Here is a 23,200-nt window from a genome sequence, read left to right as displayed (position 1 = left end):
CCACACAAAACCACCACGGTGGGCTTCACAGCTGAACAGGTGAGAAGACAGCTGAAACGTCTCAACCCAAGCAAGGCTGCGGGACCAGGTGGTGTCAGTACCAGGGCGCTCAAAGCCTGTGCTCCTCAGCTATGTGGAGTACTTCGCCATGTATTCAACCTGAGCCTGAGGCTCTGGAGGGTTCCTGTACTGTGGAAAACGTCCTGCCTCGTCCCTGTGCCGAAGACGCCGCGCCCCAGCGGCCTCAATGACTACAGACCGGTGGCATTGACCTCCCACATCATGAAGACCCTGGAGAGACTTGTTCTGGAGCTGCTCCAGCCTATGGTCAGGCCACACTTAGATCCCCTCCAGTTCGCCTACCAGCCCCGACTAAGAGTTGAGGATGCCGTCATCTACCTGCTGAACCGTGTCTACGTCCACCTGGACAAGCCAGCGAGCACTGTGAGGGTCATGTTTTCTGACTTCTCCAGTGCGTTCAACACCATCCGTGCTGCTCTGTTGGGGGAGAAGCTGACAGCGATGCAGGTGGATGCTTCCCTGGTATCATGGATTCTTGATTACCTGACTGGCAGACCACAGTACGTGTGCTTGCAACAGTGTGTGTCCGACAGAGTGATCAGCAGTACTGGGGCTCCACAGGGGACTGTCTTGTCTCCCTTTCTCTTCACCATTTACACCTCGGACTTCAACTACTGCACAGAGTCTTGTCATCGTCAGAAGTTCTTGGATGACTCTGCCATAGTTGGATGCATCAGCAAGGGAGATGAGGCTGAGTACAGGGCTACGGTAGGAAACTTTGTCACATGGTGTGAGCAGAATTATCTGCAGCTTAATGTGAAAAAGACTAAGGAGCTGGTGGTAGACTGGAGGAGAGCTAAGGTACCGGTGACCCCTGTTTCCATCCAGGTGGTCAGTGTGGACATGATGGAGGATTACAAATACCTGGGGATATGTATTGACAATAAACTGGACTGGTCAAAGAACACTGAGGCTGTCTACAAGAAGGGTCAGAGCCGTCTCTATTTCCTGAGGAGACTGAGGTCCTTTAACATCTGCCGGATGGTGCTGAGGATGTTCTACGAGTCTGTGGTGGCCAGTGCTATCATGTTTGCTGTTGTGTGCTGGGGCAGCAGGCTGAGGGTAGCAGACATCAACAGAATCAACAAACTCAATCATAAGGCCAGTGATGTTGTGGGGATGGAACTGGACTCTCTCATGGTGGTGTCTGAAAAGAGGATGTTGTCTAAGTTGCATGCCATCTCGGTCAATGTCTCCCATCCACTACATAATGTACTGGTTGGGCACAGGAGTACATTCAGCCAGAGACTCATTCCTCCGAGATGCAGCACAAAGCATCATAGGAAGTCATTCCTGCCTGTGGCCATCAAACTTTACAACTCCTCCCTTGGAGGGTCAGACACCCTGAGCCAATAGGCTGGTCCTGGACTTATTTCATAACTTACTGGCATAACTTACATATTACTATTTAACTATTTATGGTTCTATTACTATTTATTATTTATGGTGCAACTGTAACGAAAACCAATTTCCCCCGGGATCAATAAAGTATGACTATGACTATGACTACCTAGGCAGCGCAATCCAGTCACTGCCCTCTGTGTAAAAAACTTGCCACTGACACCCTGTTTAAAACCGCACACTCTCACTTTAATGAACACCACTAAACACAGACCTCCTGCTGGAGTGAGTCCCTTCAACCACCACTCTCTAATTTCTACGGGCAAGCTAGTTCTCCATCCAAATGGCCAATTCACCATTGAATCCATGCATCGTAATCTTCTGGATGAGCCTTCCATCAGGGACCTTGTCAAATGCCTTATTAAAATCCATGTAGACAACATCCACAGCTCTACTTTCATCAATCACCCTCATTACCTCATCAAAAACTCTGTCAAGTTAGTAAGACAGAACTTGCCCCACACAAAGCTGTGCTGGTCCTCCCTAATCAGGCCATGTTTTTCCAAATGCTCATAATTCTACCCCTAAGAATTCTCTCCAGTAACTTCCCTACAAGTGACATGAGACTCACTGATCTATGGTTTCCAAGATTATCCCTAGTTCCCTTCTTGAACAATGGAACATTAGTTACTCACCAACCCTCCAGGACCTCACCTATGGCTAAGAGCATACAAAGATATTTGTCAAGGCCCCAGAAATCCTCACTTGCTTCTCTTAATAACGTAGGGTATTTCCCATCAGATCCTGTGGACTTATCCATCTAAGTGCTCTTTAAGAGACCCAACACTGCCTCCTCTTGGCACAAATCTCCCTGTCTTCCATGTCACTCTCTTTGGTGAATACTGATGAAAAGTACTCATTAAGGACCTCAGCCCCATACCTCACATGCAAGCAAATGTTTCCCCATTCTTCCTAGGCAAATCTTCTTCCTAGTTATCCTCTTGCTTCTGAAGTATATATAGAATTCTGTGTGATTCTCTTTAATCCTCCTTGCCAGGGACTTTTCACGCCCCCACCCCTTCTCCTTTCCTAATACCCTTCTTGAGTTTTTATTTTGGCTTCTTTATAATCTTCCAGGATTCTTTTGATTCTAGCTTCCTAATATTTCATACTTTTCCTTTTTCTTCATAACTAAATTCATCACCTCCCCTGACATCCAAGGTTCTCTTTGTCATGTTCCCTTCTGGCAATCCCCCCACCTTGCTATTTACCTCAGGAAGTGGGCCTCAATCCTCTCGTTCAATTTCCAATCATTCCCAGGTTCCACTAACTACACACACCTGCTTTCCATCTGAAAATGCAGGATAAAGACCCTGTGAGTTGCCAGTGCGTTGGTTGACTCTGGTGTGAGTAACCTTGTTTCGTGGTTCTTAGGACTATCAGTTCTAAGTATAGCATTGCTCCTAGATTCTCTCCAAACCCAAGACTTCAGGTAAAGACTCTCCTGGAAACCGATTCCACGCTCGCTACAGCAATAACGCCTCCTGACTCTGCCCCTGTGCCCATGTTCTGCACGGGTTTGTCCACCGCCACGCTTGTGTAACACTCTTACCTTGCCATCCTTGTCCTTCTTTCTGACTGGAACATACTTGTCCTGTACTTTGTACAATTGCTCTTTAAACACTCTCCACATGTCAGATATGAACTTGCCCCAGAACAGCTGTCCCCAATTAACTCTCCCTAGCTTCTGCATAATTTGCCCTGCTTCAGATTAATACTCTGCCACAAGGTCTATGCTTATCCTTATCTATACTGTATGTAACTATCTTAAAATTTAAGGAGTTGTGGTCACTGGTCCCTAACTACTCACCCATTGATAGGCTGGTCATCTAGCCAGGCTCATTGCCCAACACTAGATCCAGTGTAGTCCCTCCTCTTGTTGGACTAGTTACATACTGATTTAAGAAACCCTCATCAATACAGCTAACAAATTCTGCCCCATCTAAACCACTTGCAGTAAAATGCCCCAGTTTATATCAGGGAAGTTGAAGATCCCCCATGACAACAATCCTATTGTTTTTTTTAATACCTGTCCTTAATCTGCCTGCATATGCACTCCTCAATGGTCCCAATGGCTGTTGGGGGTTTTGTAGAAACCATCAGAAAGATTGCACCCTTCCTATTTTTGAGTTCTACTCTTATGGACTCAGTGGAGTGTCCTTCCATTATGTCCCCTCTGAGTGCAGCTCTCCCCATCTCTCTTTCACCTCTCTCTCTCTTTTTTTTTAAAGCATCAAAACCCTGGGACATTAAGCACCCATTCCTGTCTCCCCTCTCAACCAAATTTCTGTAATGGCCACATCATCATAGTTCCATGTACAGATACATGCAATCAGTTTAATGGTTCAATTTAATGTCAGAGAATGTATACAATATACAGTCTGAAATTCTTACTCTTCACAGGCATTCACAAAACTGAGAGAAAAAACCCAATGAAATGAATGACAGAAAAATGCTAGAACCTCAAAGACCCCTCCCCCTCCAACACACAAGTGACAGCAAAACATCAATCGTCCCCCTACTTGTTAGAGGAAGAAGCATTAGCACCCCCTCCCCCACTACCTACTACACAAGCAATAGCAAGCCCCCAGAGACCATGATCTAGAGTCCATTAAAAACTACTGTCCTTCCGGACATTTTGACATCTCACCAGGCCCTCTCACTCACTAATGAGGGGGAGAGAGAGGTCACACCTGCCAACACTTTTACCTACAGTACTCTCAGATTTAAAATATACACACTTTAAGCTATCTATTCCCATCATATCTATTAAATGTCAAGGCTAGTAAAAAAAAACTGGCAGGAGTAACCTCCTCTGCCTCCATCCACTTTCCGACCTGATGCGGTGATTCCCATTGTCCTGCCAAACTAGTTTAAATGCTTCTGAGTAGCATTTGTGTACCTCCTGGTAAGGATACTGGTTCCCTTTCAGTTTAATTGCATACCACTCCTCTTGTACAGGCCACTCCTGCCCTAGAAGCGGTTTCAATGATCCAAAGACCTGAAACTCTGTTCCCTGCACTAGTTCTTCATCCACTCATTCATCGGTACTATTATCCTATTTCTACCCTGACTAGCATGTGGCACGGGAAGTAATCCAGAGATTACTACCTTGGAGGTCCTGCTCTTCAGCCGCTTACCTATCTCCCTATACTCTCTCTGCAGGACCTCATTTGCCCTTCTACCTATGTCATTGATGGCAACATGCACCAAGATCTCTGGCTGGTCACCCTCCCCCTTGAGGATATTCTGCAGCTGCTCTGAAACATCCTGGAGCCTAGCACTTGGGAGACAACACACCATCCTGGAATATCTTCCTTGGCCACTGAGTCTCGCGTCCACCTCCCTTACTATTGAATCACCTATCGCCGTTGCTCTGCCTGACTTTACCATTTCCTGCTGAGCCTCAGAGCCCACCACAGTGCCACTGGCCTGGCTGCTGCTGCTGTATCCTGATAGGTCATCTCCCCAGTAGTATCCAAGGTGTATACTCGTTGATGAGGGAAATGGCCCTAGAGGCACCTGGCACTGACTGATTACTCCCCTTACTTATCCTGGTGGTAACCCATCCACTCTCTGAAGCCTGCACTCTGGGTATGACCAACTCAGTAAAGGTCTTATCTATGAGGGTTTCAGAATCCTGGATGATCCTGAGTAAGTCCAGTTTCAGCTCCAGTTCCTTGACCTTGGCAGTCAGGAGCCAAAGTTGGGTGCACTTCCTGCACATGCAGACGTCGGGGAGAGAGTCAGCCACCCTGAAATCCCACGTTTCATGGGAGGAGCATTCCACTGTCTTAACCATCCTGTCTACACTGAACTAAGGTCTAAGGACATACAGACAAAAGAAAGTTTACTGGTTCCTACCAGTGTTTTCTCTCTGAAACCTTTGGGTTTGCACTCATCTAGGTTCCTTGCTGAACTTCTTCTCACTAAGCTTGCACACCTTTGTGTCACAATCTGTGCTGGCAATATCAAGACCTAAGTGCCAAGGAAAAACAGACTCTAATGAAAAGATGGTGATTGGAGTTTATTGATTAAAAAATCCCAAAGAACGTCGTTGGCTTAGCCAAGCGACACTGCGAGAAGTAACATTCTCAAAACTAGGATCCTGTGATTAGCGTTAATCACCCATCCGCTTAAATAATACAAGTATCACGGAATTCCCAAGCCTATCAAAATGAACTTTACAAGTTTAAGCAGAGAGCACTAGAAGACTGCATTACAAAGAGCGAGTTGCTCGAGAAAAACACTAAGAGCTCCAAATGATTAATAACTGTCTTTAAACAACAATTAACCAACTCAGATGCTCTAAAAACCTTGGAACCCAATGCTTTCTGACACCCACACAGGCCCAAAGAGCTCATTACAGAACCCTCTTCCCTATGGCCAGCACTTGAACTCCAGGGAAAACTAAAAACTCAAGGTCCAGGGATGACTCAAGATAGAGAGACCTGGGGAGCTTCGAGAGGCAAATTTGGGAGACCTTGACACAGAGAGACATTGAAAAGTCCTTGAGAAACTTTGAGGGCCATGGGAGATCTTGACAACCTTGAGGACTGGGACACTTGGACCCAGAAAAAGCCTTGAGACCCAGAAAAAACCTTAAAAGCATGAAAATCAAAACCTAGGGAAGGATCCTGGAAGAATCTTGCTCACAGTGTTTTACTCTTCACAATTCTTCCTGAGGCAATTAGGCTACAGAAGATTACCCTCAATTTTACAGATTGAAACAGTGTAGATAGACTCTTCTTATCACTGAGCGAGCTGGCTGTCCATTCATCTGTTTCATTTGTTACATGAAAGTTCAATTTTCGCAGTCTATACCATGATTTTCATCAAGAAGTTAAATATAAGGGAGCTTGCTCTTGATAGGGTTAATTTACTTGTGTGTTCACACACCAGCCAGAGATCACACTTTGGAGCAAGGGTCTTCAAGACTGCAAACTCAAAATACTGTTTCAGGAGATACTTGTACGCTGTAACATTTGCTACCATTACGTAAGAACATAAGAAATAGGAGCAGGAGTAGGCCATCCAGCCCATCGACCTTACCCCGCCATTCAATAAGATCATGACTGATCTGTCCATAAACTCAGCTCTGTCTACCTGCCTTTTCCCCATAACCCTTAATTCCCTTACTATGTAAAAATCTATCTAACTGTATCTTAAATATATTTAGTGAAGAAGCCTCAACTGCTTCCCTGGGCAGAGAATTCCACAGATTCACCACTCTCTTGGAAAAACAGTTTCTCTTCATCTCCGTCCTAAATCTTCTCCCCTGAATCTTGAGGCAATATCCCCTAGTACTTGTAAGTAGTACTTACTTGTAAGGAACAACATCAGGAAAGGGCATGTTCTTCCAAAATTGGTGAATAAAGTCGATGATCTCAGAGCCAAGGCACTGAATCAGAGGGACATTAGGACTGCGTGTGTCCTTTGTTTCACGGAATCTTTGTTAACCCCTTCCGTACCAGATGCAGTGACCCAGATCAAGGGGTTTACTATACACCATCAGGATAGATCTATAAAGTGTCTCAAAAGCAGAGGTGGAGGAGTATGCCTCATGATCAACTCTACTTGCTGCACAAATATATCAGTGCTGTCCCAATTATGCTCACCAGATCTCGAATATCTAGCAGTTAAGTTCAGTTCTTTATACCTACTACGGGAATTCTTTGGGGTCATTTTGGTAGCAGTTTACATTCCACCTCAGGCCAATGTCAAGCAAGCTTTAGATGATCTGAGTAATGGGATCAACATGCACGAAACAGCGCACCCTAATGCCTTCACCGTTGTTTGGGAGACTTTAACCAGGCCAGTCTGAAAAAAATCACTAAGCAACTACTATCAACAGATCACTTACAATACCAGAGGAAACAACACACTGGACCATTGTTACAACATCATCAAGAATGCCTACCGTGCTATTCCATGCCCTAACTTCGGGAAATCTGATCACCCAGCTGAACTCTACTCCCTGAGTATAGGCAGAGACTGAAGACTGCAGCACCAGTAGTGAAGACCAAGAAGGTATGGACAAGGGAAGCACAGGAGCACCTAAAGGACTGCTTTGAATTGGTGGACTGGACTGTATTCAGGGATTCATCTTCAAACCTGGATGAGTATGCTGCGGTTGTTACCAGCTTCATTAAAATCTGTGTGGATGAGTGTGTGCCTACAAAGATTTACTGTACATTCCCAAACCAGAAGCCATGGATGAACCAGGAGGACCATCATCTGCCGAAGTCTAGACCTGTGGCATTCAGGTCTGGCAACCAAGGCCTGTACCAGAAAACCAGGTATGATTTGCGGAAGGCTATTACAAGGAAGAGGGGACGATTTCAAATGAGGTTGGAGGCAACATCGGATGTACGACAACTCTGGCAGGGGCTGCAAGACATTACTTCCTGCAAAGCGAAACACGATAGCATAAATGACAGCGATGCTTCACTACCAGATGAACTCAATGCCTTCTATGCCCGCTTTGAAAGGGAGAAAAGAACTACAGCTGTGAAGATCCCTAATGGCACTGTGATCTCTGTCTCAGAGGCTGATGTTAGGCTGTCTTCAAAGAGAGCGAACCCTTGCAAGGCGGAAGGTCCTGAAGGAGTACCTGGTAAGGCTCTGAAAACCTGTGCCAACCAACTAGCAGGAATATTCAAGGACATTTTCAACGTCTCACTGCTATGGGCAGAAGTTCCCACTTCAAAAAGGCAACAATTATACCAGTGCAAAAGAAGAATAATGTGGGCTGCCTTAATGACTATCACCCGGTAGCACTCACATTGACCGTGATGAAATGCTCTGAGAGGTTGGTCATGACTAGACTGAACTCCTGCCTTAGCAAGGACCCGGACCCATTGCAATTTGCCTATCACCACAATAGGTCAATGGCAGATGCAATCTCAATGGCTCTCCACATGGCTTTAGACCACCTGGATAAGACAAACACCTACGTCAGGATGTTGTTCATCGACTATAGCTCAGCATTTAATACCATCATTCCCATAATCCTGATTGAGAAGTTGCAGAACCTGGCCCTCTGCAAATGGATCCTCAACTTCCTAACTGGAAGACCACAGCATATGCAGATTGGTGATAAAATATCCTCCTTGCTGACAATCAACAGTGGCGCACCTCAGAGGTGCACGCTTAGCCCACTGCTCTACTCTCTATATACACATGACCATGTGGCTATGCATAGCTCAAATACCATCTATAACTTTGTTGACGATACAACCATTGTTGGTAGAATTTAAGGTGGTGACGAGCGGGTGTACAGGAGTGAGATATGCCAACTAGTGGAATGGTGCCACAGCAACAACCTGGCACTCAACGTCAGTAAGATGAAAGAGCTGACTGTGGACTTCAGGAAGGGTAAGATGAAGGAACACATACCAATCCTCATAGAGGGATCAGAAGTGGAGAGAGTGAAGCAGCTTCAAGTTCACCATCCAGGTGTCAAGATCCCTGAGGATCTAACCTGGTCCCAGCATATCAATAACTATTTAAAGAAGGCAAAACAGTGACTATCCTTATTAGGAGTTTGAAGTGATTTGGCATGTCAACAAATACACTCAAAAACTTACATAGTTGTACTGTGGAGAGCACTCTGACAGGCTGCATCATTGTCTGGTATGGAGGAGCTACTGCACAGGACCGAAAGAAGCTGCAGAAGGTTGTAAATCTAGTCAGCTCCATCTTGGGCACCAGCCTACAAAGTACCTAGGACAACTTTAGGGAGCGGTGTCTCAGAAAGGCAGCGTCCATTGTTAAGGACCTCCAGCACCCAGGGCATGCCCTTTTCACACTGTAACCATCAGGTAGGAGGTATACAAGCCTGAAGGCACACATTCAGCAATTCAGAAACAGCTTCTTCCCCTCTGCCATCTGATTCCTAAATGGACATTGAATCTTTGGACACTACTTCACCTTCTTTTAATATTCAGTATTTCTGTTTTTGCATGTTTTTTATCTATTCAATATACGTAATTGATTTACTTGTTTATTTATTAATATTATTCTTTCTAGTTATTTATTTATTTATTTACTTGTTTCACTGCGAGATTATGTGTTGCATTGAACTGTTGCTGCTAAGTTGATTGTACGTTCTAGTACCAATTGTTTGGCAACAATAAAGTATAATTATAAAAGTTAACAGATTTCATGTCACATGCTGGTGATAATAAACCTGATTCTGATTCTGAATTTACACTAATTACTTGAGTGCTGATTTTTTGAATCAAACAAACTTTCATAGATAAACTTGTTTGAAGCACTCAATAGTTATGCAGACCAGAGTCACAGGAGCCCACAGCTGGGAACCTGGGTACTTACAACTTGGAAAGCTCAAACCAGAGACTGGAGCAAGTCAAAATGTAGACTTGAGAAGCTTGAACGTAAACTTCAGAAACTCAGAACGTGGCATTCTCACTCAAAGCTGACCAAAGTCAAAATGCACTGTTGAACCTCCACTGGGTCCGTTGCTTGGCAGGGTTGTTCTGTCTCCATGAATGCTGAAAATATCAGAACCCAAGTGCAGAGGAAAGACAGAATCTGATATAGAGATGATGACTAGAGTTTAGTGACAGTAATACCAAAAGAACATCAGTGGCTTGGCCAAGCGATTCCGCGAAAAGTAGCATTCTCAAAACTAGGACCCCGTGATCTAGCATCCATTTAAATAATAACATAGAATCTGTGAGCCTATCAAAATAAACTTAATGAGCTGAAACAAAAAGCGCCAGGAGACCGCATTACAAAGAATGGGTCGCTCAAGGAAATCACAAAGAACTCTAAATAATTAACGACTCTTATTAAACAACAATTTACAAATTCAGATGCTCTAAAAACCTTGGAGCCCAACTCTCTTTGGTGACTCTGCATAGGCCCAAAAAGCTTATTACACATTTGGCTCCAACTTCTCAAGCCCAACTTTTGCAATCAAAACAAATGATTTCATCTGGCCAAGATGGCGACAGCGAACAATGATTCCTTGGGTGACATCTTCCAAATAGCATATCTTTTAACTGAGGTCACTTGTTCTATGCCTTCTGCTTGTTCGTTTTGTATTGCTTGTGTTATGGAAACTGATGGTGCCTGGCATGTACAATTTGGATCTCAGTCAAAGGATCCAACGTTATGCCATGTCCAGAGAGCTGCCTCGTGGAGATCAGAGATGAGAAGCCAAAAATGATCCAGAACACAAACTGATTTGTGGAAAAAAACAAAGATGGGACACGTAGTCATGAATGACTCCACCTTGAAGTGGCAAGGAAGACTGAAGCATCGAGATGAAGGCGTTCGGACCCGGTCAGTGATGATTCCCAATGGAGGCCAGAGGATGAGTGATCATTTCCAAATGGATCAGAGGATAGAAACATAGAGACATAGAAAACTACAGCACAATACAGGCCCTTTGGCTCATGATGCTGTGCCGAACATGTACTTACTTTAGAAATTACCTAGGGTTACCCATAGCCCTCTATTTTTCTAAGCTCCGTGTACCTATCCAGGAGTCTCTTAATAGACTCTATCGTATCTGCCTCCACCACCATCGCCGGCAGCCCATTCCACGCACTCCCCACTCTCTGCATAAAAATATTACCCCTATGATCTCCTCTGTACCTACTTCCAAGCACCTTAAAACTGTGCCCTCTTGTGATAGCCATTTCTGCCCTGGGAAAAAGCCTCTTTCTATCCACACAATCAATGCCTCTCATCATCTTATACAGAGGATCAGTGATCGCTCCCAATGGAGGCCAGAGGTTGAGTGATCGATCCTGATGGGGCCAAAGGGTCGGTGATTGATCTCAAAGGGACCAGAGGGTCAGTGATTGCTCCCAAAGGGACCAGAGGGTCAGTGATCAATCCCAACATGGCCAGAGAGTCAGTGATCGATCCCAATGGAGCCAGAGAGTCAGTGATTGATTCCAATGGGGGCAGAGGGTCAGTGATCGATTCCAATGGGGCCAGAGGGTCAGTGATCGATCCCAATGGGCCAGAGGATCAGTGATCGATCCCAATGGGGCCAGAGGGTCAGAAATTGATCCCAATGGAGGCCAGAGAGTCAGTAATCGATCCCAATGGGGCCAGAGGGTCAGCGATTGATCCCAAAGGGGCCAGCAGGTCAGTGATCGATCCCAATGGGGCCAGAGGGTCAATGATCGCTCCCAATGGGGCCAGAGGATCAGTGATCACTCCCAATGGAGGCCAGAAGTCAGTAATCGATCCCAATGGGGCCAGGGGGTCAGTGATCGATTCCAGTGGAGGCCATGGGTGGGGGGAGGCGGGTAGGGCATTTTTGATGCTACTGTCACTGTTCCTTTTTGTGAGTTAGGGGGTGGCTTGCTGTTTTCTCCGTGGGGTGGTGTTGGGGATGTGTTGCTATCGTCGATGTCTTTTTTTCTGTGAGTGAGGGGTTCTAAGATTGTATTGTTGCTGTTTTTTCTGCAGGGGTGGGGTTGGGGATTGTTATTGTCACTGGTCTTTTTCTGTGGGGAGTGGGTGGGGGATTCTGAGGTCTGTGAGTTTTGCTGTTTTACTTTTTCATGTGTATTTCATGGTTATCTGGAGAAGACAAATATCAGAGTTGTATTGTACATGCATACTTTGACAATAAAAATTAACCTTGAACCTTGAAATGATAACAAACTTTATATGCAACTTGGCAAAAGTTGTAATGATTAAAGTTGTGCCAGTCAGTTCAAGAACCAAGAGGTTGAAGGGAAATAGTATCTGTGAGAAGATCACATGGTGGGGATCTTTGAAGACAGATGTTGCCTCCTTAAGGCAGTGCCTCCTGTAGGTACTACCAATGGTAGGGAGGGAATTTGCACATGATGTATTAGGCAGAGTTCACTACTGTCTGCAGCTTCTTATGGTCCTCTTATTCAAATTACCATACCGCACCGATGACACAACCGGTCAGGATACTTTCAAAAGTACATCTGTAGAGGTTTGTTAGAGTGCTTGCTGACAAGCTGAACCTCCTTAACCTTCTAAAAAAGCAAAGAAGCCAGTGTGCTTTCCTGGTGATTTCATCTTCGTGCTGAGCCTAGGAAAGGTCATCTGATCTGTTACCACTCAGGAGTTCAATACCACTGACTCAGTCCACTAATGGGGACTGGTACATTGCACCCTCCTTTGCCTTCCTGATGTTCACAATCAGCTGTTTAGTTGTACTGACGCTGAGCGAGAGATTGCTGCTGCCAAGTGTTCCACCTCACTCTTGTACACTAACTCATCACCACCAGTGTCTGTCCTACAACCGTGGTGTCACTGAAGAAAGGTGGGGTGGAAGCTGTTCTTAAGCCTGGTGATGTGCGTTTTCAAGCTTTTGTATGTAACGCTCAGGGCTCTCGGCTCGTGTTTATCTAGGGGAAACCCCCTCCATCCAGCAGACTGTGTCTCACGTTTACGTATTGCTGTGTGATGCCACCTGGTACAAACTCAGACCTCAGACATCAATTATCAGACAGCACACAATGTACAATATACAGATTATACTTTATAGATCTTACTGGAACCATGTAATTAATAGAGATACAATATAAAAGGAAAGTAGAAGGTGCCAAACTTATCAGAGTTCAACCACTTCGTGCACAACCATTGGAGCTCAATTAACGGGGTCTTCATTCCACCATTCGGTCCTCGCCACCTGGGACCGGCCACGGTGGTCGACCAGAGCACGTCCAGCACATCCTTCCTCTTCGGTTCTCCTTCCGAAAAGCCTGCAACCCTCAGCTCAGCACACACATACAAGATAGCATAACATGATTTCCATTGGCTAGCAAACAAATACAATTTTCAATATCACTAAGTATAACACAAACATGCCGCCACAGAGAACTCCTTACTCAGCGGTTAACAGTACGAGAAACCATTTTATTTTAACACTTCAGAGAAGCTATTTTGTAATAGGCAATTAACAGGTAACAGTCCATCTAATATTACTGAGAACCCTACATGTATCTTTTGCCCATCAGCAGGAAATCCATTATTACTCGCTTGTGAAAAAAGATACTGTACAAGGAATAAATATGTTCTAGCTAGCATTGTGTCTACTCCAATTGAAGCAATTTAACATATTCAAGCAACCTTCAACTTCAGTGTATGCACCACCCTGTTGAAATTTTAATTCAATGAAGATAGCAATTGGATGGGTGACTTTGGGTGACAAGTTATTCGTATTTTTTATTTTCAGCGCTGCTAGATTTTTAAAAAATTTACAGTAATCTAAGAAATAAGGATGTTACAATTGTGTTACATTTTAAGAGGTAAAAAATCAAAAACATACAGTATAAGAGAGATGTTAATCCATCTCTATGGAAGTTTGTGCTGCTGTGCCAACTTTGCACTGTAACTCATGATCCAACTGGAAGAGGAGCTGTGCTTCCAGAGAAATGTACTCCGGTGACTAAGGCTGCCAGAAAACTCCAGACCATAATGACATCTCTGTATGATAGTGTATGAATGGCCTGACAAGGTAATGACTACATTTGTTTTTCTAATCTCTTAACATTATGGAGCATAGTAGTTGTATTGCCTGCCAGAATGAAATCGATTTACTCCTTCCTTAGAAAACTACAGAACAACTGATGTCATCAATGATGTCACTGCCACCACATGAATGAACTGTGCTGTATATTCTGTTGCAACATAAGAATATAATAAATGAGCAGGAATCAGCTAATTTGTTCTCCAGCCTGATATGCCATTTTAGAAGATCATGGCCAATCTGGTTTTGGCCTCAACGCCATAGAGACTGACTATACCTAAAGGACTTGACAAAGCAGGTCCTTCACCAGCTATACTAGATCAATTGCTCAATATAGCTGCTGGCACGCAATCCCTGACTTCCATTTCATAGTTGGAGAGCAAGATCTTTCTCTCCTCACCAACAAATAGATTACCTCCTACTAGAGCAGGACAGCTCATCGTGTAGCAAGATGCTATAAGGTAAAATATCCAAAGCTTGCTTTTTTCTGAGCAAATGCATCAAAGTGCCACTGAGGCATTTGCTTGGTGTTTGTCCTTACCTGTTATATTTAGAAAGCTTTCTTGAAGGAGACTGTAGGAGGAAGACAATCCATGGAACATTGCAGATTTCTGATGCTCAATTGGCTAAGACATAGGAAAGGGAAATATCAGTTCTGGACTGATGACTTTTCTTTGGTTTATTATTATCCAATCATCAGTTCTCATCATAAATATATGATGTTATTAAAGATTCAGGTGTATTCGTTTGTATGGTGGCCAGTTAATGATTTCTGATCTGTTTCATTTCAAGGTCAAGTAAATAAATTTCATGCAGTGCACAGATAACACCTTTTTTAGTACTTTAATTTTATTCCTTCGTTTTCTGACAAGGATAATAAATGATGCAACGAGTACCATGTTTAAACCCTGACTGATAAACCCTCCTGTTGAATTGTAATGTTCCATCATCAGCACTATAGTTTAAACATCAGTTTAATAGAGCTCTAAATGCATTCCCTAACCTCAAATACTGTCGGATGTCAATAATCTATAGCAGAAGCTTTTAAAATATGGACATTGACTTATTTTTAACTTTCAGTTTCCAATTCTGCCTTTTCTATGTTTCAGGTCATAGACTCTTCATTTTCCAGTTTTGTCTTTTATCATCAACAAGTGAAAATTACAAGTTTTTAGGGCAAAAAGAAAAGTTGGAAGAACTCATTTATGCTTCTTAAAACATTTCAGTCAGAGTCCTTAATCTATCAATCCTGATCACACCCTATGAGATATCCCTTTGTTTTACCCTTTCCTCGGTGCAGTTTAAAAATACTTGTTTCCTCTCTTTTGCAGTTCTTATGAGGAGGCTACCATCTGAAACATGATCTGTTTCTCTGTTTTATAGATAGTGCCTGACTTGCTGAGTACATTCAGCTTCCTCTCCATTAATTTCAGATTTCCAAATCTGCAGCTTTTTGATTTTCAAAGACTGAGAGGGCATCTAATAGAGGCATTCAAGATCATAAAAAGATAAGTAAGAATATACAAAGCATAACTTATAAATTGAAAATTAGTTCAGGTTATTCCACTTAAAAGCATCCTGGTTGTACCAGCAAAGCATGCAAGTACAGCAGGCAGTGAAGAAAGCTAATGGCATGCTGGCCTTCATAACAAGGGGAATTGAGTATAAGAGCAAAGAGGTCCTTCTGCAGCTGTACAGGGCCCTGGTGAGACCACACCTGGAGTACTGTGTGCAGTTTTGGTCTCCAAATTTGAGGAAGGACATTCTTGCTATTGAGGGAGTGCAGCATAGGTTCGCAAGGTTAATTCCTGGGATGGCGGGACTGTCATATGTCGAAAGATTGGAGTGACTGGGCTTGTATACTCTGGAATTTAGAAGGCTGAGAGGGGATCTTATTGAAACATATAAGATTATTAAGGGATTGGACACGCTGCAAGCAGGAAGCATGTTCCCGCTGATGGGTGAGTCCAGAACCAGAGGCCACAGTTTAAGAATAAGGGGTAGGCCATTTAAAACGGAGTTGAGGAAAAACTTTTTCACCCAGAGAGTGGTGGATATATGGAATGCTCTGCCCCAGAAGGCTTTGGAGGCCAAGTCTCTGGATGCTTTCAAAAAAGAGATGGATAGAGCTCTTAAAGATAGCGGAATTAAAGGTTATGGGGATAGGGCAGGAACTGGATACTGATAGTGGATGATCAGCCATGATCACAGTGAATGGCAGTGCTGGCTCGAAGGGCTGAATGGCATACTCCTGCACCTATTGTCTATTGTCTATTAACTCAGTCAATAGCTGTGAGGTGACTAGATATTTTGCAATCGCTATTGTAATAACCTTTTAAGATGTATGTTTCCTGTGTTTTATTCCAATAGCACAAGTTAGATGCTGACCAAAGATGTGAGAAGAAAAGAAATAGATATTTTCCCATAAGCAACATAAAAGGAATCTTCCAATCATTTTCTTGGGGGAGTGGATTTAAGGAAGGTGAGGGGCCGCCAGAAGGTAATGAAGGAAATTGGCATGATCAGAGCTGTGGAGATCTCATCAGTCCTGGTGATGTCACTGACATGTTTTAATTCCAACTCCCAAATTGCTTGTACTTTAGTCAATCCTCCCTCAACCTTTTCCACACTGAACAAAACCAGTCTATATAGCCTCTCTCCAGAGATTAAATGTTCCATTCTTGGCAATATCTTGATTGTACCATAATCTCTCTATATTCACTTTATATTCCATGCCTTGATAAAGAAGCATCCTGTATGCCTTATTAACAAGCATATTTACCTGCGCTGCTGGCTTCTTTGGTGTGTAGATGCGAACTTCAAGGACCCTCTGCTCCACACTATCTCCAAGGGTTCTTGAATATATCCTAGCCTTATCAATTCTGCCAATATACACTCTGGCACATTTTGGGGGATTAAATTCTTACTGTTGATCACACTAATTAGCATTATCATTTGATTTGTCTAAAGTACAGAAGAATACATCAAGGACAGAAAATGCAGTACACTAAATTAGAAGAAGTGATGTATATCATTACTTTACCTGTTAACAGTGTTTCAGGAAATAAGTTGTTACAGATGACCTTCTATCTATGTAAATGAAACAGTGCAATTGTGATGTAGGCACACGATGTCAATTTTCTATCACTAAGTATATATCTTCTGGAATATATTTCATTATTTGTTAATCTATTTGTAGTAGTATCACTTTATGTACTGTGTGTGAGTTAAATGTACTGTCTTTTGCACCTTGGTCCGGAGGAACATTGCTCCAGACATGACAATAGATTTGAACTTGACTTGATGATGCACCAAAGGAGGAGGTGGGACACCATGATTGCCATTTACATATAACTTTGATGATTATCGTTTCAGTGCTGTGACAGTTTGGAAACTTGATAATGAGAAGTTTAAACATGAAGCTGTGGGAAAGGTGGTCAATATCTTGGAAAGCAACAACATGCTTTACAGCATTTAATGGCATTTAGACAGGAACATGGACATGGAAGAATTAGAGGAAAATAGGCCAAACACAAGCAAATGGGGCTAGCTCAAGCAGTCAACTCTCTGAGTCCATGTTTAGGAACTAGAATTGGAAAATATTTGCAAATTGGACAGTGGTTCACAAGAATAGAAAAGTCAAATGCCATTCATTTTAAAAGTGTTTGTTTGAAGTATGACAGAAACCTGTGCGGAAGAGTTTCAAAGGGGAAAAGCCATTGCATGGGGCAGTTCCACCTCTCAACCTCGGAAGTCCAAGTCCAGTGGTACAGGTAGTCATCTCAAACTGGGGTCTTATTTGGATGCAGTGTGGATAACCATGGCTTCTTCTGTGCCCTATCATATCCTTCACTCTTCGCAAAGCATTGCAGGACCGCCTTCCTGGCTGTTGGATCTCACTCTTGATCTCATCTGTCCAATCCACCGCAGCTGACTTCTCACACTAGAACAGGTATGTCCCTATCTCATTGGGTAATGAGGCCTGCTGGCTACCTTTGCTTCACTTAGCCCACCTGTCAAAGCGGTGTACCAGGGTGTGGCCACTATTGTATGCATTCAGCTGCTAGGAGCCACAGGTGAGAGCTGAGTGTCTGGTGGAGCTAAAAGGTGAGTGAGCTGCCCCAGAATGAGCACGAGAAGCCCCTTTACCAAAAGGTCGACCCCTCCTTGGGCACCCCATATAATGGCAGTAAAAAGAGAGAATGCTGGAAACATTCAGCAGTTTAACAACATTAGTGGAAAGAGAAAGAATTAATTTTTCAGGTCTGAAACCCTTTGTTAAACAGAAAATAGAGATAAAATATTAGTCTGCAGTGGCAGAAAAGGTGGAGGAGGGAAGGATAGTGGAAAGTATTTCTGATAGTGCGATGCCAAATGAGTTGATGAAGCTTCTTTTTCTGTGTTATATGTTGCCAATGCAAGACTGTGAGATATACCCAACAGTCTAGACTATGCTAATGAAGAGAGATTTCCAGAATTTTTCTTCAGATTTCCAGCAGCTGTGATTTTTAAAATTTATTTTATTTCCACAGATGCTGCCTACCCTGATAAGTGTTTCCAACATTTTCTACTTTTCATTCAGAATTCCAACAACTCTTCCTTTGCGTGTGACTTGTTTTGGAGGTAATCGGGCAAAGATGATAAGTGGTTGATCTCATGGCCCCGGTCATCTCAGAGTTAGAATGTGTGGAGATAAGAAAGAAACCAAAGGAAAATACAACCTCAGGCAGTCACAAAGGTCAGAGTGAATGTGATGTGCGGAAGGGCCCATTTCTATGCTGTGTGATTTGATGACTGTGACTTTTCCCTCTGCTGTAAGAACTGTGATATTTCTATATATGATATACCTGTCAAAATGAATGTATGTGCCACAACTGTCTCTGCAAGTCCTAAAAACGTAAAGCTGTAAAACCAGCGTCACTGAAGTCAGAAACTCCAGAAAATTTATGAGAATATTTTGATGAAAATTAAATCAGTTCCAGATGAAATGATCTCTTCAATAACATTTTGTTATAACTCTCCAATTTAAGATCTCTGACTTTCCTTCAAGATTATATACCTGTATTTTTAAACCCACCACCCTCTCTCCCCACTCCCATCCTCACCCATCCCTAAAATCAACCACCTTTTGCTGGCTTGCCTTGTCAAACTATTAATGCGCATTAATGAAAATTGCTTAGAAAAATAGAGGCTCTGCGCTAGGGAAATTCTAGGCAGCTTCTAGAATAGGTTATATGGTCAGCACAACATTGTGGACCGAAGGGCCTGTACTGTGTTGTAGATTTTCTCTTTTCTATGCTCTAACTATGATTTATTTAATTATTTAATTTGTTTTCCTCATGTTTCACCTTTAGTATTGCTGGGTAAGTTGCGTCTGGGCATTTTACCTAATGCAAAGGTTTTCAATACCAAGACACAAGTTGATAACCTGCCCACAATGTAGCAAGTCCACCTCCGGAAGCTGAGGACCAGTAGTATGCACCTACAGTTTATTTTCTGGTTTCCCTTCCCCCTCATGCTCATTTTGCACTCCAGTTTTCTTCCTGAGAATACATTGAAGGTCCTAACATATGCTAGTATCCAAATTAAAGATAATACACAGGTTGAATAGTTTTATAAACTCTGAATTACTCCTTAAATATAAATATATGAGAAGCTATATTTATATAGTGGGTCAGACAGACAAACAGACTTTGGAGTATAATTTCAATCATTTGAATTAGGCTGCAGTTCTTTAAAAAATAGATCTACAGAGTTAGAGTGTAGTTATTGAGAATTTAACACAATTCATTGATTACAATACTTCCTCCTAATCAAAGTGTTTAAGTAAATACAGTATAGGGCATATTCTCAGCAAAACTTTGTGTTCATGTTTTAGCTAACATGTACTTCTCATATCAGCTTGGTTACTTTGCTAAAATTATGACGATACCGAAATTACAATAATCCAATTTGACTAGATGTTTCATCCATTTATTCTACAACTGTTTATTTCCTTCACTGTTAAAATAAGGAGAAAAACACTAATTGCAGTATAAAATAAGGTGTTTTTTTGGCTTCTAGTGAAATCCCAAAATAATTGAAGCAATATGCGTTCGCAAAGCAAAGCCACAGGTTTGGAAGAATGTAAACAATCAATGTGCCAATCTGACTGAGTGTTTGTTATAATTATTAACACATAATTTGTAACCATTTATCTCAGTGTTGTGACTTGTTAATCTCTGGAGTCTTAGCCAGCAATTAGTTTATGAATATCAGTAAATAAGCATGTCATAGTATTCAGTACAGTACAGAGGAAAACAGAATGAAGACTGTTTATAAATACAACATTTCCAAGCACCAGGAAAGAAACTAATGTCATTATCACAATAAACTTATAAAATTTGCTGTGGCACATCACATAATGGACTCAGTGCTGAAGCATATTTGCACCGCTGGAGGAAATGCCAGAGACCTGGCTTTAATCTGGACCTCAGATGACGTCTGTATTAAGTTTGCACATTCTCAGGGTGCTTTGGTTCCTTTGCAAATGCTTCGACATGTGAGTTGGTAGGTAAATTGGCCACTGCTCCTTGCCTCTAGTGTGTAGGTGAGTGGTAGAATGTGGGAGAAACTTAAAGGGATATGGAGAAAATAAAAACAGAATCATTATAGGATTAGAGTAAATTGGTGTTGTGGCCAGTGTGGACGATGGGCTGAAGAACTGTACCTCTCTATGGCTCTAAGAATCCTGTGATGGTTCTAGTAAGCATTGAATTAATGAAGTTTCAAAACTACGTCCATTGGTTTAGTATTTAGTGTAGGTCTGCATGTTTTGTAGAAATAACTTATAAGAAATAATATAACAATTTCTGGCATAGTCAGTTCTGTGTCTGGACTGTAGAATATACAAGTTTGTACACTCAGCCAAACAAAGAAGTTCGCAGTTTATATCTCTATCTTGACAGATTTCACTAATTCGCAGTTGTTAAATGAGATCAAAAGTCTTTAATGAGAGAATACATCATATCTCTGAAAAGTTTCAGACTTCCTTTACAATGATGCAATATCAAAATAGACTTGACATATCTAATAAAGGGACCCCAAATGAAATCATGATCAACAGAAATTGGTGCTATGCAGTAGACACAATATAATTTGTAACTGAAGCGTCACAGTAGAAAACAGAATGTTGGGAACAGTGGATCAGGGGTCGGAGGTCTCTGTACTTAGTGAATCAATCTCTCTCTCTCTCTCTCTCTCTCTCTCTCTTTCTTGTTGGTGAGGGAGAGTTTGTTGCTGATTCTGGAGTCAGAGAACTCGAAAAAAGTGACGCAGCAGATGTTAACACCATAAATCAGCGAGTTGCTTTGTTTTTATTGGTCTCCCCTCTTGCTGTGTGACATCTCTCTGCTCCTTTATTAGGGGGAGAGGGAGGGAGCCCGTAGCATGTTGAGTTGGACAGGCAAACAACTAGTTTTTCTCTACTGCAGATCATGGTCTCTTGTGGATTTGCTATTGCTTGCTTGGTGAGTGGTAGGTGCTGATGTTTTTTCTGCTGAAATGAGTGTGGGGGAGGGTTGATGCTTTGCTGTATTATGCGTGGGAGGGGGGAGAAGGAGATTTTGGGGTTCTAACGTTTTTCCTGTCATTCTTTCTTTGGGCACTCTTCTGTGTTTGTGGATGTCTGTGAAGTGCAGGAATTTCAGGTTGCATAATGTATACATTCTCCGATATTAAATGGAACTATTGAACTATAATTTGTAATTAAGAATAATTTCTCGGAACTAGGAACTGTCCAATGAAGGGGTGAGGAAGGTGAGAGTCGTTGAAGAGATTCCATAACTAGGCAGAAGGGAATTAAGTGTTTAGTTATTTGTGCTATTACCCAGTAGCAAAGTGAGGTTTGCCTTGAGCTATATTGAAAGAATACTGGAAACAAAGGGGAAAATTCAGTCACTGAGGTTCCCATTGAGACTACCAAGCCAAGAAATGATAGGCGAGATTATATTTGGAGAATGTCAGATGCTGGGAGATAGATTAAAGAATATAACACATGTTAAGTAGTGTTATAATCTCTGGATTATTTTTTATTTTATTTTTTTATTTATTACAAACAAACAAAAAACACAAAAAAATACAGCACATCCACAAAAACCACAACCATAACAAAATCAAATTAAATATTGATCAGCAAAAGGGAGAAAAATATAAAGGCAAAAGTAAGCACACACAGCAGAGACGCACCGCATCAAAAAACCTCAGTCCTCACCCCGTAAGAAAGTCCAATACAGGGCCCCATATCCTTTCAAAGATGTCCCTTCTGTCCTCATTACATAGTCTCAGTCTCTCCAAATGTGAAGTATTTGCCAGTGCTTTCAGCCACAGATCGTATGTAGGCGCAGAGTCCATTTCCCACATTTGCAGGATTAACTTCTTAGCAATCACTATTCCAAATAATACAGCCATTTTTTCATACATATTGGCTGAAGATAGGATGGCTATGAGTGGGTCTGGATCCCACCGCTTCCCAAAAGCCTCAGAGAAACAGTGAAAAATACTTTTCCAATATGCATAAAGCTTACAACATGACCAGAATGAATGTGACAAGTTACTGTTCACAGATTTATATCTATTACAAACTGGTGAAACATCAGGGTAGAAACTGTGCAACTTTTCTTTGGAATAATGGAGTCTACGTATTGCTTTAAACTGTATAAGTCCGTGTCTGACATTGACCGAACAATCATGTATACACTTTAAACCATCATCCCAGGCCTCCTCTGTCAGTTCTATACCCAATTCCTCCACCCATGCCTGTTTAAAACCTGCAGTATTCACCCGAGCTCCATTATGTAGGATCTGTTAAAAATAGGATACGGCACTACAAGTAACAGGATCAAATTTATCTATTGCCTCCAGGGACTCATGTTTGTCTAAAACTTCGAAGTTAGGTGTATATTTCCTAATATAATCTCGAATTTGTAAATATCTAAAAAATCTAGATGCGGGGATATTGTAAACTGCTTGTAACTGCGCAAATGAGGTAAAGTTTCCATTAATATACAGGTCATCTACACTACAGATGCCTCTCTGTTTCCAGGTAGAAAAAGCAGTATCATTCAGGCCAGGCAAAAAGGAATGATTGTCACAAATCGGAGTGTCAATATAAGTTTTTGGGGCTTTAATGTGTAATTGAATCTGCTTCCAAATTCTTATAGTGCTGCCAACCACGAAGCT

General features: G+C 42.3%; 1 protein-coding gene across 2 annotated transcripts in view; it reads left to right on the top strand.

The window, feature by feature from the left end:
- Positions 1-21,417: 21,417 nt before the first annotated feature.
- tbpl1 (TBP-like 1) overlaps positions 21,418-23,200 on the top strand; it is a 91,096-nt gene continuing 89,313 nt past the window's right edge. The window contains exon 1 of one of the 2 annotated variants that reach the window (XM_072249738.1): positions 21,418-21,489. The gene's annotated coding sequence lies outside the window, so the exon portion shown is untranslated. The remainder of the gene's footprint in view (positions 21,490-23,200) is intronic. The other variant, XM_072249702.1, reaches the window with a different exon arrangement.

Source organism: Mobula birostris, chromosome 2 (assembly GCF_030028105.1).
Source record: "Mobula birostris isolate sMobBir1 chromosome 2, sMobBir1.hap1, whole genome shotgun sequence".
Lineage (NCBI taxonomy): Eukaryota > Metazoa > Chordata > Chondrichthyes > Myliobatiformes > Myliobatidae > Mobula > Mobula birostris.
This window is presented reverse-complemented; position numbering and strand designations above follow the sequence as displayed.